We start from the raw sequence: 13525 nt of genomic DNA on the forward strand, positions 1-13525 counted from the left end.
ACTTCTGATTTTATTTATCAAAGTGTTCTCTCCTTCTTGTCATAGCTAAAGGTTTGCCTTTCTTTATGCAACACCAATAATGAAAAGCCAATTAGAGTAAGAAAAAAGTATTTTAAAATTAACCATGTTAATAAAAACAACTTATTACATAGAATATAGCATATACTCAAATACTCAATAGTATGGAGCATTAACTTCCACTTAAAATAAGCTGTAGACCTAAATAGATACTTCCTTTAAAAGGAAAGGCACACTATGACTAACAAGTTATGAAAATATACTGTAGGAAGCAGAAAGAAATATCATAATAATATGCTAACATCACTCCATTAAGAATGACTATTATGAGGAATTTAAGGATAACATTGGTAAGCGTATGAAGAGACAGTAACACACATGGGCACTATTAGTCTGCTAGTTAAAATGAAAGCTAATAGAAGTATTATGGGAAACAAAATTGAATTCCCTCAGAAAGTTTATTAAAGCACTTTTGTGACAGACATGTGCTATCCAAATACTTGGGAGCTGGGGCAAAAAGACCAGGAATAAGGTCAATTAGGGCCACAGGAACTCTCAAAAACAAAGCAGAATAAAGAAACAACCAAACCAAACCAAACCAGACAAAAGATAAGAACTATCACCACTAACTTTTATTTATTAACTAACAAAACAAGTAAATGAAAAAAATGAATATAAATAGAAATATCATGAAGCATTGCCCTATAACGCAGCAATCCCACTGATTGATATTTATCCGAGGGATACAAGAAACTGAAATGACTAGGTTGAAGTGAAGTCTTTACTCATTTACTAGAACATTATTCTTACTGACAAAGGAACTCCTTCAGTGTTTAACAACTGGTGAATCAAGGAAGAGTGCTGCAAAACATTCACAGAGGAATAGTATTTGCCTCTAAAGAGAACAATGTTTTTTAACTTTCAAAGAAACGTAGGTGGATCTGTTTGTCACTATGTTAGATGGCATGAGCCAGGCATGAAAAGCAAATTACCATGTGAGCTGCATCATATTTGAAGCCTACACAAGTCGTTCTCATAAAGGGTAACCTTAGAATGATGATTGGAAGAACCTAGGGAAAGTAGAAAGTGTGGGAAGATGTTAAAAAGCTCAATCTAGGAACAGTATAGTCTAATCTTGATGTCTAGGTGCTGTATTTCATGGATGTCTGACTACAGATAATTTCATATTAAACATCATATAAAGAAACAAAGATTTATAGAATATTTACCATATAAGAAGACTAAATATTTGAGAAAATTGATACTTAGCACAATTTAAACTTTATACAACATGCACAGCTATTGAACGAACACTTGGTACTGAATTTAAATGTACACTTTTACATTATGTAAAACATTTATGTATCTGTGAATAAACTTAATTTAAATTTAAAGATATATAAAGTAAATATCATATTTACCAACTGGTAGAATTTCAAAAGGGAAACTCCACTGACAGTTTTACATCAAATTATATATAAAGCACTTGTCTTTATTCATACACCTTAATACTTATGTTAACAGTACATCAAAATGACTCAGTTATTTTCATTATTACTTACCCCTTATTGATTGGCATAAAGTTATTCATCAGGTTCCAAAATCAAAAATGAAATATTTTTTTGGTCTTTAGAAACCATACAACATCATTAATGGATGATTTGGTGTTCTAAAATTTGGGTCTGAAATGGCTGAAGCCACACTAGGCAGATTAGAGCTACACACTCATTCCAAAGTCATGTCATGATCTAATCAAATCTTGGTTGCAATCTAAACATCAGTGCAATTCTCTTGCTTGAAGATTTCTCTTGTTTGTTCCAAATAGTTGAAGGATGTGTTTCATACGTGGCCAGTACTGAAATGCAAATCTTAAGATAGTGCTAGAGAATGAAGCCAGGCAGAGAAAATTAACTGAGCAGATCTATTGAGTACACATGCAAGAAGGCGGTAGGAAAAATAAAGTCTATGTTGTATGATCAGAAGGAGGGAAATTATAAAGATGGAATAAGTATAATTGAAAAATTACCATATTGAAATCATTGGACCAGATTAGTTGCTGATGTGCAGGATGCTCTATGCCATTGGTGGAACCAAGAACAAACAGAAAATAGGAAATACCTATTATAAAATTATTAAGACTATCATGACAGCAAGAGTAGCTCATTAACCAGTGGAGAAATCTTCTCAGCACATGTTAATGAAGTCAGCACTGTTGCTTGACTGCTGATATCACCATCTGGTAGCCCTTAAAAAGAGCTAACTGGTATACCCACTAGAGCACACCTTGCTAAGAGAAAGACAAATATAACTACAACTCTATTTTTAGCTACTCTGTTTTACCATGCCATTTTGTGAAACACTTTAATGAAAACATTAGAAGTAGGCATTGCCTGAGACACACACACTTAGTGACTACATGCTCTGTATTTATCACTGGACTGTGATATGTTAGTTGCTTTTCTGTTATGACGTAGTTTTCTTCTCTTCCTGATGGCTTTTTTTTGATAGTTTTCCAACTTAAGGTGTAGTTTCACATCCACGTGGACTATGGCAAGGATAAACAGAGGAATCTGCAGTTTTATTTGGCATGTTTAGAGCTAGAACTCAATTGAATGATAAGGTCACAGGTCTGGAATTGTGGATGCTACAAGTTCAGTGGATTGTGTCCTGGATGCCCCTTTCAAATCTCATCATTAGTGAAGTATGCAATATTCTAACAATTGTGTGGTATTCTTTGGCACTTTTGGAAGATGACCTTTTAGCCACAGGCACATGCTGTAGGAATCACTATAGATTAGTCTGGTGTGTGAGGACAGCTCTAGCCCACATCATTTTTTAAGTTTTCTGAGGGAGTTAGGAGAGAAAAGGATGTACTACAAATAGGATGTGTGACTTTGCTCTGAACAAATTGAGGCCTGTGAATTGTATAAGTGAGCAAATCTAATTTTAGTGAACAAAAGAGCCTGTGAGATGCTGAGTGTAATTTTTATGTAAAAATAGGAGTCTCCAAAGACATCTCTCTTTAAACAGATGAATGCAAATTACTGAAGTCATCCAAATTGAGGTTGATTTATGCATTTTTCATTGTATTCTTTCACAACAGAAAAAAGCTTTTTCTGTTTCCAAATAGGATGCATTTGGGGTAAAGTTTCACGTGGTGCACCAAGAATGGCTTAGCAAAGAGAGATCCAAACCAGTCATGTAGAGAAATTATTTCTGTGTCTTTTTTTTTCTCAAATACAGCTTCTGCCAAATAGGCTGGCCAACTGTCTACTGTATCCATTTTTTTAGAGACTTGAATTTTAATTACACAAATAAAAGTTTTAATGCTATGTATCAGAATATATGATACATGCTCCACTGGCACCCCGTGTATTCAGCAGAGGACAGACAAAGTAGGAAAAGAAAAACAGAAAAAAAATACCCAACTCAAATTCAACTTGACTATTTGAAGAAGCTCAGTTCTCAAATCAATGCCAGGCATGAATTTTATTCAGTTATCATTGGAGCATTGTTAGTGTTATGATGTAGTTCAGCTTTACATGTGCAAAACTCTTAAAATTGACAGTAAGTCATTGGCTCATTTGGCACCCCACAAAGAGGTCTTGTTTGGGAGGATTGCTGCAGGGTTCTCATTCTTCTTATCTGAGACTTTGTTTTCTTTTTCTGACCCTTTCTTTCAATTCTTAAAATGCTTTTAAATTTTCATTTATTTTATTTTTGTGTGTGTGTGTGCATCTCTGTTTGTCTACATTTCTGTTTTTGCAGTGTATATGTGCAGTGCGTGTAAGGGCCAGAAACTGGGATTTTAGAAGGATATGATGGCTCTGGGAACTGAACCCAGGTCCTTCTCCAGAGCAGAAAACACTCTTAATCAGTAAACCATCTCTCCAGCCATCACTGAAATAGATTAAAATATGCTAATCATATACAAATATATTTGTGTGTAAGTGTATTTATATATGTAAATTTACACATCACATAGATACTGTGAAAAACTTAATCTATACATTGTTCTGTGTTCATACACATAGTGAATCACTTATTGATTCGACATATTTTGATGAGTGCCAAATAATATAAGTTTCAGCTCTGAATTAGTAGACAAAATCCCTACAACTCAGAGTGGAAGGTTTCATTTCATACTGGAATTTACATTGTTAGTTAATGGATGGGCAAGTTTTGTTATTCTCTCTTAACCTATTATTTTATTGACTTATTTTTAATTGAAAAAAAATCATACACAATATATTGTGATTATGCTTTTCTGCACTTCCAACTCACCCACCTTCCCACAAATCCTTCCAACCTCCCTACCCTACTGATCCGACTTCATGTCCTTTATTTATCTCACTTTAAAAAAATAAACAAACAAAAACAAGAAAAAACAAACAAAACCCAAGAACACAAACACACACACACACACACATACACACACACACACACCACAAAATGGAAAACAAAACATGTAAGCAAATAACCAATAAGAAAAAAAGAAAACCCCAAATAAGTTTAGAAATATGCATTTAAATAAAAATTTAAAAAATATCATTGAGTTTATTTTGTATGGGTTAAATTCTCTGGGGTATGAAAACCAACGTGCAATGTGGTTTATATACTTAATGAATTTTACGGGAGAAAACGAAGTCTTCCTTTGTTAGAGGTTATCAGTTGCAGATAGTTTTTTGGTAAGGTGACTTTTGCCCATGTCCACGTCCTCTTTTCAAGGCTAGGACCCCGCCTGGCTTGAAACAGTGCAGGCCCTTTGAGTGTTGCCATGGTTTCTATGAGTTCATATAGTTCTCATGACCATCAGTCTGCTGTCTCTGGAAGACACGTTTCCTTGAAGCCATCCATCACATCTGGACTCCTCTTTCACATAGATCCCTGAGGCCCAAGGTGAGATGTTTGATGAAAACAACCCATTTAGAGAATCCCAAAACAGACCTAAAGTAAATCCCAAGGTAAAAATCTTCCCTTGGTTCAGAATTTGTAGTAATAGATGTGAACATGATGGAAGCTATTTGATGAACATGTGTGATATTGAAAACAGGACAAAAATATTCTTTTTCATGTTCTATCCAGGTCTAATCCTGTGTTTGAGCTTTAAAACTCAAAATTTTGCTGTAGACCCTGATATCTCAGGCTTTTCCAGAGTGCTTACTTGCACTACCTTATGCCCATGTTTTCCTTTTTTCCACTAGAATCTGTTTGTCAAGTGTGTTAATTCTGCATTGCTTTTGATTTGTGTTTTTTTTTGTTGTTGTTGTATTATAAGAGATTATTACTACTACGACTACTACTACTATTAGTGTTATTATTATATCCTGGAGTTTATGGTAATCTCAATGTAAACTTCTCTAAAGACCTCTAAATTTAAATTTTTATAGTTACCTCTGCTTAAAGATTCATACATCCTCTGTATTCTCAGAAGATATTGAAACATTTTATTCTTTGTCTTCTTATCCCCTTTTGCTAACTTTGCTCTTGAGGTATATTTCTTTTTCTTCTTCATTGTCTAAAATGCTTTGAAGAGTCTCACAGATGTTTAAGTGTCATGTTAAGCACACAACAATCACAAGGCATCCATTAATAATAAGCCCTCTGTGCAGCATAATAATTTAGTGAGGACCATGCTTTTCTGATGTGGGATTCCTCTCTGTATGCTGTGAAAATCATTTGTTAATAAAGGAACTGCTTTGGGCCTATAGTAGAGATATAGGGGACCAGAGCTAGGTGGGGAAAACTAAATGGAATGCTGGGAGAATGAAGGGCAGAGTCAGAGAGAAGCCATGTAGCCCCACCGGAGACAAATGCTGGAACTTTAGCCAGTAAGCCACAGCCACATTGCCATACACAGATTAATAGAAATTGGTTAAATTAATATATAAGAGTTAGCCAATAAGAAGCTAGAGCTAATGGGTCAAGTATTGATTTAAATAATACAGTTTCTGTGTTATTTTTGGGGGGGGCTAAGCAGCCAGGAACCTACAAGTGGCCTGCTGCCACACTCTTCCTTTTGAGTGGGAAGAAAGGGTAATGTCCTCCTAACTGAAAGTCTTCCTGATTAGCCTATTGTCCTTTTATTCAGAAGCTTCTTTTAGGTTCAAACTTTTGTAATCAAATTATGGTATACATCTTTCATATTTTAAAATGTCTCAATTTCAATTATCTACACCAAATTTATGGTCATTCTGGAACAAAGTCAATTTCAATATGTCCTATGTGTGAATTATTGTGACTTTTTTTGTCTCTTCATGAAAAAGCACACACACATACATAAATAGCTTTAAACAAGCTAATAGTCAAAGGAATCCAAAATAAAGGGAGCCTCTAATATTATTTAATTTCAGGAAAAAGCTTTAGGGGTAGTTGTATAATAGCACTAATAAAGATTGTAGTAAGAGATTCTCTAAATTTTATCTCCAACTTAACTTTGCATTCCATGTGAATTTTTTTACTTCCACTTTTTTTCTATGTGTTAATATGCTCACATCTACTTCTAGTCGAAAGTGCACAGATGGTATTTTGGCTTTTATGTTTGTGCTTGTGGTCTTTCCTTCTGAGTAGGCATTAAGCAAATTGCTCCTTCACAGAAACCATTACTTTAATTCCTTACTCCTATTTATATCGATCATGAAATAATCAAATTATACCATCAAGTGGACCAAATGTAATTTGTAAAAAAGGCTTCAGACATGCTCAAAATGAGAAGCTGTAATTAGTAAATCTGTAGATCGATGGTATATTTATGTAAAGTTGACTCAAATGGGTTGTTCCATTTTAAAACATTGATTATACAAGTCCTGTGTCTAATCTGGGCTTATTTCTAGAGCCATGAAGCACTGACAAATGCTACCGAATTCCTCTCCAGCCAGTGGTCCTTATTTAATGACGCTCAAGCCGTTATGTCACCTGAGAACTTCAGAAAGCAACACAAACAACACACCGAAGGCAAGCAGTATGAGACATAAACAAAACTTGACTTAATTAATTGCTAAAATAAATACGATTATTAGGTACTCAGATATGAAATTACAGTAATTTTTGTTAATTTTTGAATGTTTTAAGATGTTTTCTTACACTAATGGTCAGAAAATAGGTCTAGTCCTGACGCTGTTCTCAAATACATTGTATCTTCTAAATCTAACAAAAATTAAAAATATGTTCATCAATAAGAAATGGGCATACTTTAATATACTTTGCAACTTCAAATTCTTAATAAAACAAATGCAGTCTATATGAATTTATTTTTTATGTCACCCCTTAATAATTTATTATAAAATATAAAGCCACAGTTAGAAAGATCTAGTGGGTTCTTTTGTTATTTGTTTAGTTACTTGTTTTTTGTTTTTTTGGTTTTTTTTTTTTTGAGATAGAGTTTCGCCGTGTATCCCTGGGAATCCTAGAACTCACCCTGTAGTCCAGCCTGGCCTCCCACTCAAAAATATGCTTGCCTCTGTCTTACAAGTGCTGGGGTTACAGTTGTGTACAACCACCCTCCGTATAAGAAGTACTCTTTTTGTGTGGGGTTATTCACTACAATTTTCCTGAGGGTCTGAGTAGTTTGTAAAATATGTGTAGAATTAACCTAAACCTTGAGGATTTTGTTTGCTTTCTTGTTTGGTGTTTAGATAGGGTGGTTGAAGCATCTAAGGCTGGTCTTAAATTTGTCAAGGAGCTGAGGGTTACTATCTTAGTTTAGGTTTCTATTGCTGTGACCAAATACCATGTTCAAAATGCAAGTTGTGGATGAATGTATTTCTTTGACTTACTTTTCCACGTTACTATTCATCACTGAAGGAAGTTAGGGCAAGAACTCAAACAGGGCAGGAACCTGGAGGGTGGAGCTGATGCAGAGATGCTGGGGGGGAGCAGCTCACTGACTTGCTCCCCATGGCTTCCTTAGCCAGGTTTCTTATAGACCCAGGACTATCAGCCCAGAGATGACAACACCCACCATGGGTTGGGCCCTCCCACAGTGATCACTAATTGAGAAAATACCTTATAACTGGATCTCAAGGAGGCATTTTCTCAACTGAAGCTCCTTCCTCTCTGATGACTTTAGCTTGTGTCAAATTGACAAGCAAAACTAGCCAATGCAATCACCCTGAACTTCTACATTTCTGCTGACAGCTCCAGAGTCCTGGGACTCCAGCCTTGTGTCACCATTCCTGACTAGTTTTTTTTTTTTTTTTTTTTTTAGTAAATTTTATTAAATTATAAAAGTTTCCATTTCCGCCCCACCTCCCAACACCCTCCCACTCTCCCCACTCCCCCCCCTCCTTCCCCTCCGACCCCCAGGGCAGTCAGGGTTTCCTGCCCTGTGGGAAGCTCCAGCTCCCTCCCCCTCCCTCCAGGTCCAGGAAGGCAAGCGTCCAAACAGACTGGATCCCCAAAATCCAGCATATGCAGAGGAAACAGGTCCCAGTGTCATAGTCAATGGCTTTTCAGAAAGACCCCGGGCCAGCCACAGTCAGAGAATCCGGCCAAATTCCGAGAATCTGGCTAGATCACGTCCTCGTTCAGTCCCAGTCCGACTGGCCCTGGTAAATTCTCATCAGATCCGTTCCCTTGTATCAGTGGGTGATAGCATCCCTCGCAGTACTGATTTTGTCTTTCATGTTCCTCCTCCTTCCGCTCCCCCTCCGGACCTCGGGGGGCTCAATCCGTTGCTCCAATGTGGGCCTCCGACTGCATAGCCGTCCTTCGCCAGATGAAGGATCTATGGTGATAAGCAAAATATACATCAGTATGGTCATGGGCCACGGCCGATTCAGGCACCCTCTCCTCTGTCCAGAGAGCAATCTGGGGGATTTCTCCTTGGACCTGGGATCCCATATATAATCAAGTCTCCTGTAAACCCTAAAATGGCTCCCTTAGTTGAAATATATTGTTCCCTGATCCCATATTCATCCTACCTCCCTCCCCCCCCATCCCCGGCCACCAAGCTTTCCCCGTTCCTCCCCTACTCCCTGACTAGTTTTATGTGTTCCTAGATATCAAACCAGGACCTCATACAACCTAAGCAAACACTCTATCAACTAAGTTGCATCCTTATGGTGTAAGATTTAAGTTTTGTTGTTTTGTTAGTGAGTTAATTTCTTCTTTGTTTTTAATTTGTTTCTGCCTTTATTTATAAAAATTAGACATTCCAAACTGTTATACAATAAAGAGAAGAAAAGTACATAAACTTGAAAATTTTAAGTGTGATTATATAATGTAATTAACTAACTTGAACAGTATTGATTTATGCAATTATTTAAAAAGCATATAATCAAGTGTCAATCAATCTATGGCTAATTCATTATATAATTCACTTTATTTTTGGTCTTAGTAGTGGGTGAATTGTTTCCATGCATGTCATTATATGATAATATTTTTCTACATTGTCAAGTTCATTTGAGCCCTTTTTCCTTAATGTTCTTGGTAGTAGGTGTCAAGTATTTTCTTTCTGGACCTCTGAGCCATAAACAGGAGGATTGCATCCAAATGTGTTCATTTAAAATAAAAAAAGAAAATATTAGTAATATTTCCCTATTCTTGACAACCTTAAACAAAATATTTTCAGTAAAGAGAGAAAAAACAAATCAAGTGGCAGTCCTGTTTCATAAAAAACTTTTTAGGAGAAGAATAATGACTTCAAACAATAATGCTTAATGTTATGTGTCATGAAATTATTCAGAAAATTAATCAGGAAACACTAGTTTCTTATGATTTAGAGTCTGTCATAAGTCATTGTTCATGGCAGCTTGAAAACCTAATGTGGCCCATGCATGGAGTTGGCCCTGTCATAGTGGTGGCTTCTGGGTACAGCTTCTGTCCACCATGCTATTCTGACATGCTTTAAGAATGTCTGTCATCTGGCAATGGATGGAGATAGAGACAGAGACCCACATTGGAGCACTGGACTGAACTCCCAAGGTCCAAATTAAGAGCAGAAGAAGGGAGAACATGAGCAAGGAAGAAAGGACTGCGAGGGGTGCGTCCACCCACGGAGATGGTGTTACTGATCTAATGGGAGCTCATCAAATCCAGCTGGACTGGGACTGATGGTACATGTGATCAAACCGTACTCTCTGAATGTGGCTGACAATGAAGGTTGACTGAGAAGCCAAGGACAATGACACTGGGATTTGATTCTAATCCATGGACTGGCTTTGTGGGAGCCTAGTCTGTTTGGAGGCTCACCTTCCTAGACCTGGATGAAGGGGGGAGGACCATGGACTTCCCACAGGGCAGGGCACCCTGACTACTCTTAGGACTGGAGAGGGAGGAAAATGGAAGGAGGTGGAAATTTTTAATAAATAACAAAATAATTAAAGAAAGAATGTCTGTCAGTTGGTTTCTCACAAAGCAATTCATTCTTGTCCTTTAGAAAATAACAGAAATTGCATTGGGTTTCATGACTCTTCTTCAGGAGGCAAACACAGTTGTTAGCATTATATTATGTTATATAAAAGCAGCCATGATTCAATATTGGAAGAAGTCAAAGACCTCCAGGCCCCTCTTAGAAGCTGGATTTCAAAGGCCTGTAAAAGAATACAGCAATAGAGAATAACAGTTAATTCAAAATAAATACATGGTCTGAGAAAAAATAATGCCACCCTAGTGTCTGAAGAAATTATAGGAATTCAAAATCAGTAATGCATTTGACAAAAAGTGAATTTTCTGGGTGAAAAATAAAATAAGAATAAGAAATAGAAACCAGTGGTACCTTTAGTTTCCTAATGATTACTTGATTGAGAAAATAAGATAAACCACTATACTGCCTGTTTTAAATAAACTGTCTTCAATTTTGTTTAGTATTTATCATATCCTCCCTTTAGTTAACAAAACTTAATTGGCAATTTTTTTATTTAAGAACAAGAGAGTGAATATGCTTTAAGAGCAAACTATGATAAGTTGATAAAGAAGGAAATAGTTTTCCTACTTTTTTGTTCAATACTAATAAATTCAATAAAAGCTGAAATCAACTTAAATCCACAAAACTTTTTAAAAGAAAATTTTCCAAACATCAATAATAAATGAAAATAAATTACAATGGAAAATGTTCATCAATTTTGGACATATAAGGAAACTGATATTATATTAAGTACTAATATTTCAAGCCTGAAAATTTTAGTTGATATTGATAGCCTAAAAGGTATTTAAAATCCTAAGAAATTTCAAATAACAATGATCTCATTTGTTTTCCTTATACATAAAATATAATATTTCATTCATGAATAAATAGTCATTTATACTAAGAAGACTCAAGTCATTGAAACTTCTATAGAGATCCTGAGACATTTGCAGAGTTTGGTTAAAAATAACCAGACTCTGTAACTCAACTGACAAAGTGTTTTGTCCAAGGTTATAGTCTCCATTTCTATAGTAGGAATGATCCAAGGTGTCCCTGCTCCTCTTTTAGCAGTGGCTTTTAATGAAGATGACAGCCATCATTTAAATACACATCATTAAGTAAAGAACATAAATGTCAATAAAACATTTCTTATTAAGTAACAAGCTGATGGCACCATAAAAGTGAAAAATTTTCAAGTTGTAAAATATAGTCAAAGTCATAATGAAGTGCATTAACACAGTCTGACATTCTCTCAGTATTCCTTAGTGAACTAAAAAGGGTTTTAATTAAGAGTGACTTTGATCACTTTACGTTTACACTCTGAACAGCATGAGAGTGTTTTCCTGGAAACTGATCCTCTTGGAGCATTAATTTAGGAGTCTCTTCAGTGACACTCAGATGCAGAGGCTCTGCAGAAGCTGGGCTCTTTCCATTCGTATCTTTCAAACATTCTGTTAGTGACATCTGGTTGGATGATGTGTCCATTAGGCACTTGCTTGGATCATTTTAAGTTATATGTGCTAGTTACTGTAAGTGTTACACATTTACTGCTGTAAAAAATGTTTTTCCTACCCAACCCTGTGTAGTCCAATATTTTATCAAATTCATGCCACAAAATTATAAAGTCTATATTGTTTCTGCTTCTAGCACTGTTCCATCCACAATACTACTATGATCTTCCAAATTTACCCATCATGAGTGAAGAATTCAAACATGTCTTCTAAATATAGAGACCAGAATGATTTCTTGTTTTGAACTCTGTACCTGTGAACGTATACACACACACACACACACACACACACACACAAATACATGTAATTGTGTGTTAAATATATACATATTCATATACATATATGAATTGTTGTTACTGATAAGTCATAACTCCAAGAATTTTTGAAAGGTAAAGCAAAACAGATGTTTAGAATGAAATCAGTTAACTTTGCCAGTCAATTCTGCCTTGAGAAAAGCACTAAGTATATGTTTCAAATTTATACACACTAATGTATAAATTGAAGTTAGGAGACAATTCCTGTACTTTTTCCCCTTTATTTATTCTTTGTGTCTTTCACTTCCTGCATCCCAATTCCATTCGTTTCCCTGTCCCTTTGTATCCGTCTTCTGCCCTTGCACCCCCCCCCAATAAAATAAGATAAATTTAAGAGAAAAATGAGAAAGAGAGAGAAGGAACATTCAGTTTTGTCGTGAAAAGTGAAGTGCAACATTGTGGGTCATGCAGTAAACCCTTTTATCCATGTATCTGAATCCTGTCTGGTTTGAGGCCTCTGGTTTCTGATGTACTATCTATGCTAGGCTCTCACGGGACTCCTCTTGGTTAACCTGCTGTTGCCCAGTGTTGTGGAGATTCTGCAGCTTTGGGTCTGCAGGACTGGTCCCTTCGTGTGTCCCAGCAGATCACAGATGGACTGAATGTTGAGGTGGACCAGCATATAACTCTGGTTCCGGATCTGGGTAGTTACAGGTTTGGTCAGCTGCCCAGCTCTTCCTTGTCCTCACCACCAGGGTGAATTCTCCAGCATCATCCTGGTGAGTTCAACTCTTGTAACAATGAGCAGGAGGTGGAACCAGTTCTGCTTTCATGTCCTCAAGGTTGGATCTTCTACACCAGAACGTTCAGGATCAACTTTACTGTGTTGTCCAAGCACGGCATAGAGGCCACTCACCTCAGTATTGTAACTGATGAGGGGCAGGGCCAAGTCTCCAATGACCTCAAAGCCAGCTCTCCTACCTGCTTCAGGCATGAAAGGACTGGAATGGAACAGCATGCCTACTCATGACAGAGTAGTAATTGCGACAGCTCTTCCATGCTGACAATGCTTGGGTTGGCTCACCCACACCACCTCTGCCAATGAGTTGGCTCCATTGTGCTTCCCATGCGAGGTGAAGGGCCTGTTCTCCCAAGGGTTGCAGCGGATGGCTTGCAGGGTCATCTTCCCCATCTGACCTCATGGCCAACTCTGTTACTTGCCTCAGCTGTTGATGGACTGGGTGGGAGGGCATCTCTTCTCTACCCAGGCGGTCAAATGGCAGATTAGGGTTGGGGCCAGGCCTTCCATGCTCACATTCCTCAGTCGACTCATCTGTGTTAATTGTGTACAGGGTCAGCTCTGCTGTGATGTCCCAAAGAGATAGATGCAGGGCCCA

The 13525-nt window shown here is 36.9% G+C and overlaps 1 non-coding gene across 1 annotated transcript; it reads left to right on the forward strand.

Moving 5' to 3' along the window:
* The first annotated feature begins 4921 nt into the window (after positions 1–4921).
* Positions 4922–5073, forward strand: LOC125399529 (small Cajal body-specific RNA 16). Its single transcript, XR_007231692.1, has one exon.
* The last annotated feature ends 8452 nt before the right edge of the window (positions 5074–13525 follow it).

Source organism: Myodes glareolus, chromosome 3 (assembly GCF_982192425.1).
Source record: "Myodes glareolus chromosome 3, mMyoGla1.1, whole genome shotgun sequence".
Classification (NCBI taxonomy): Eukaryota; Metazoa; Chordata; class Mammalia; order Rodentia; family Cricetidae; genus Myodes; species Myodes glareolus.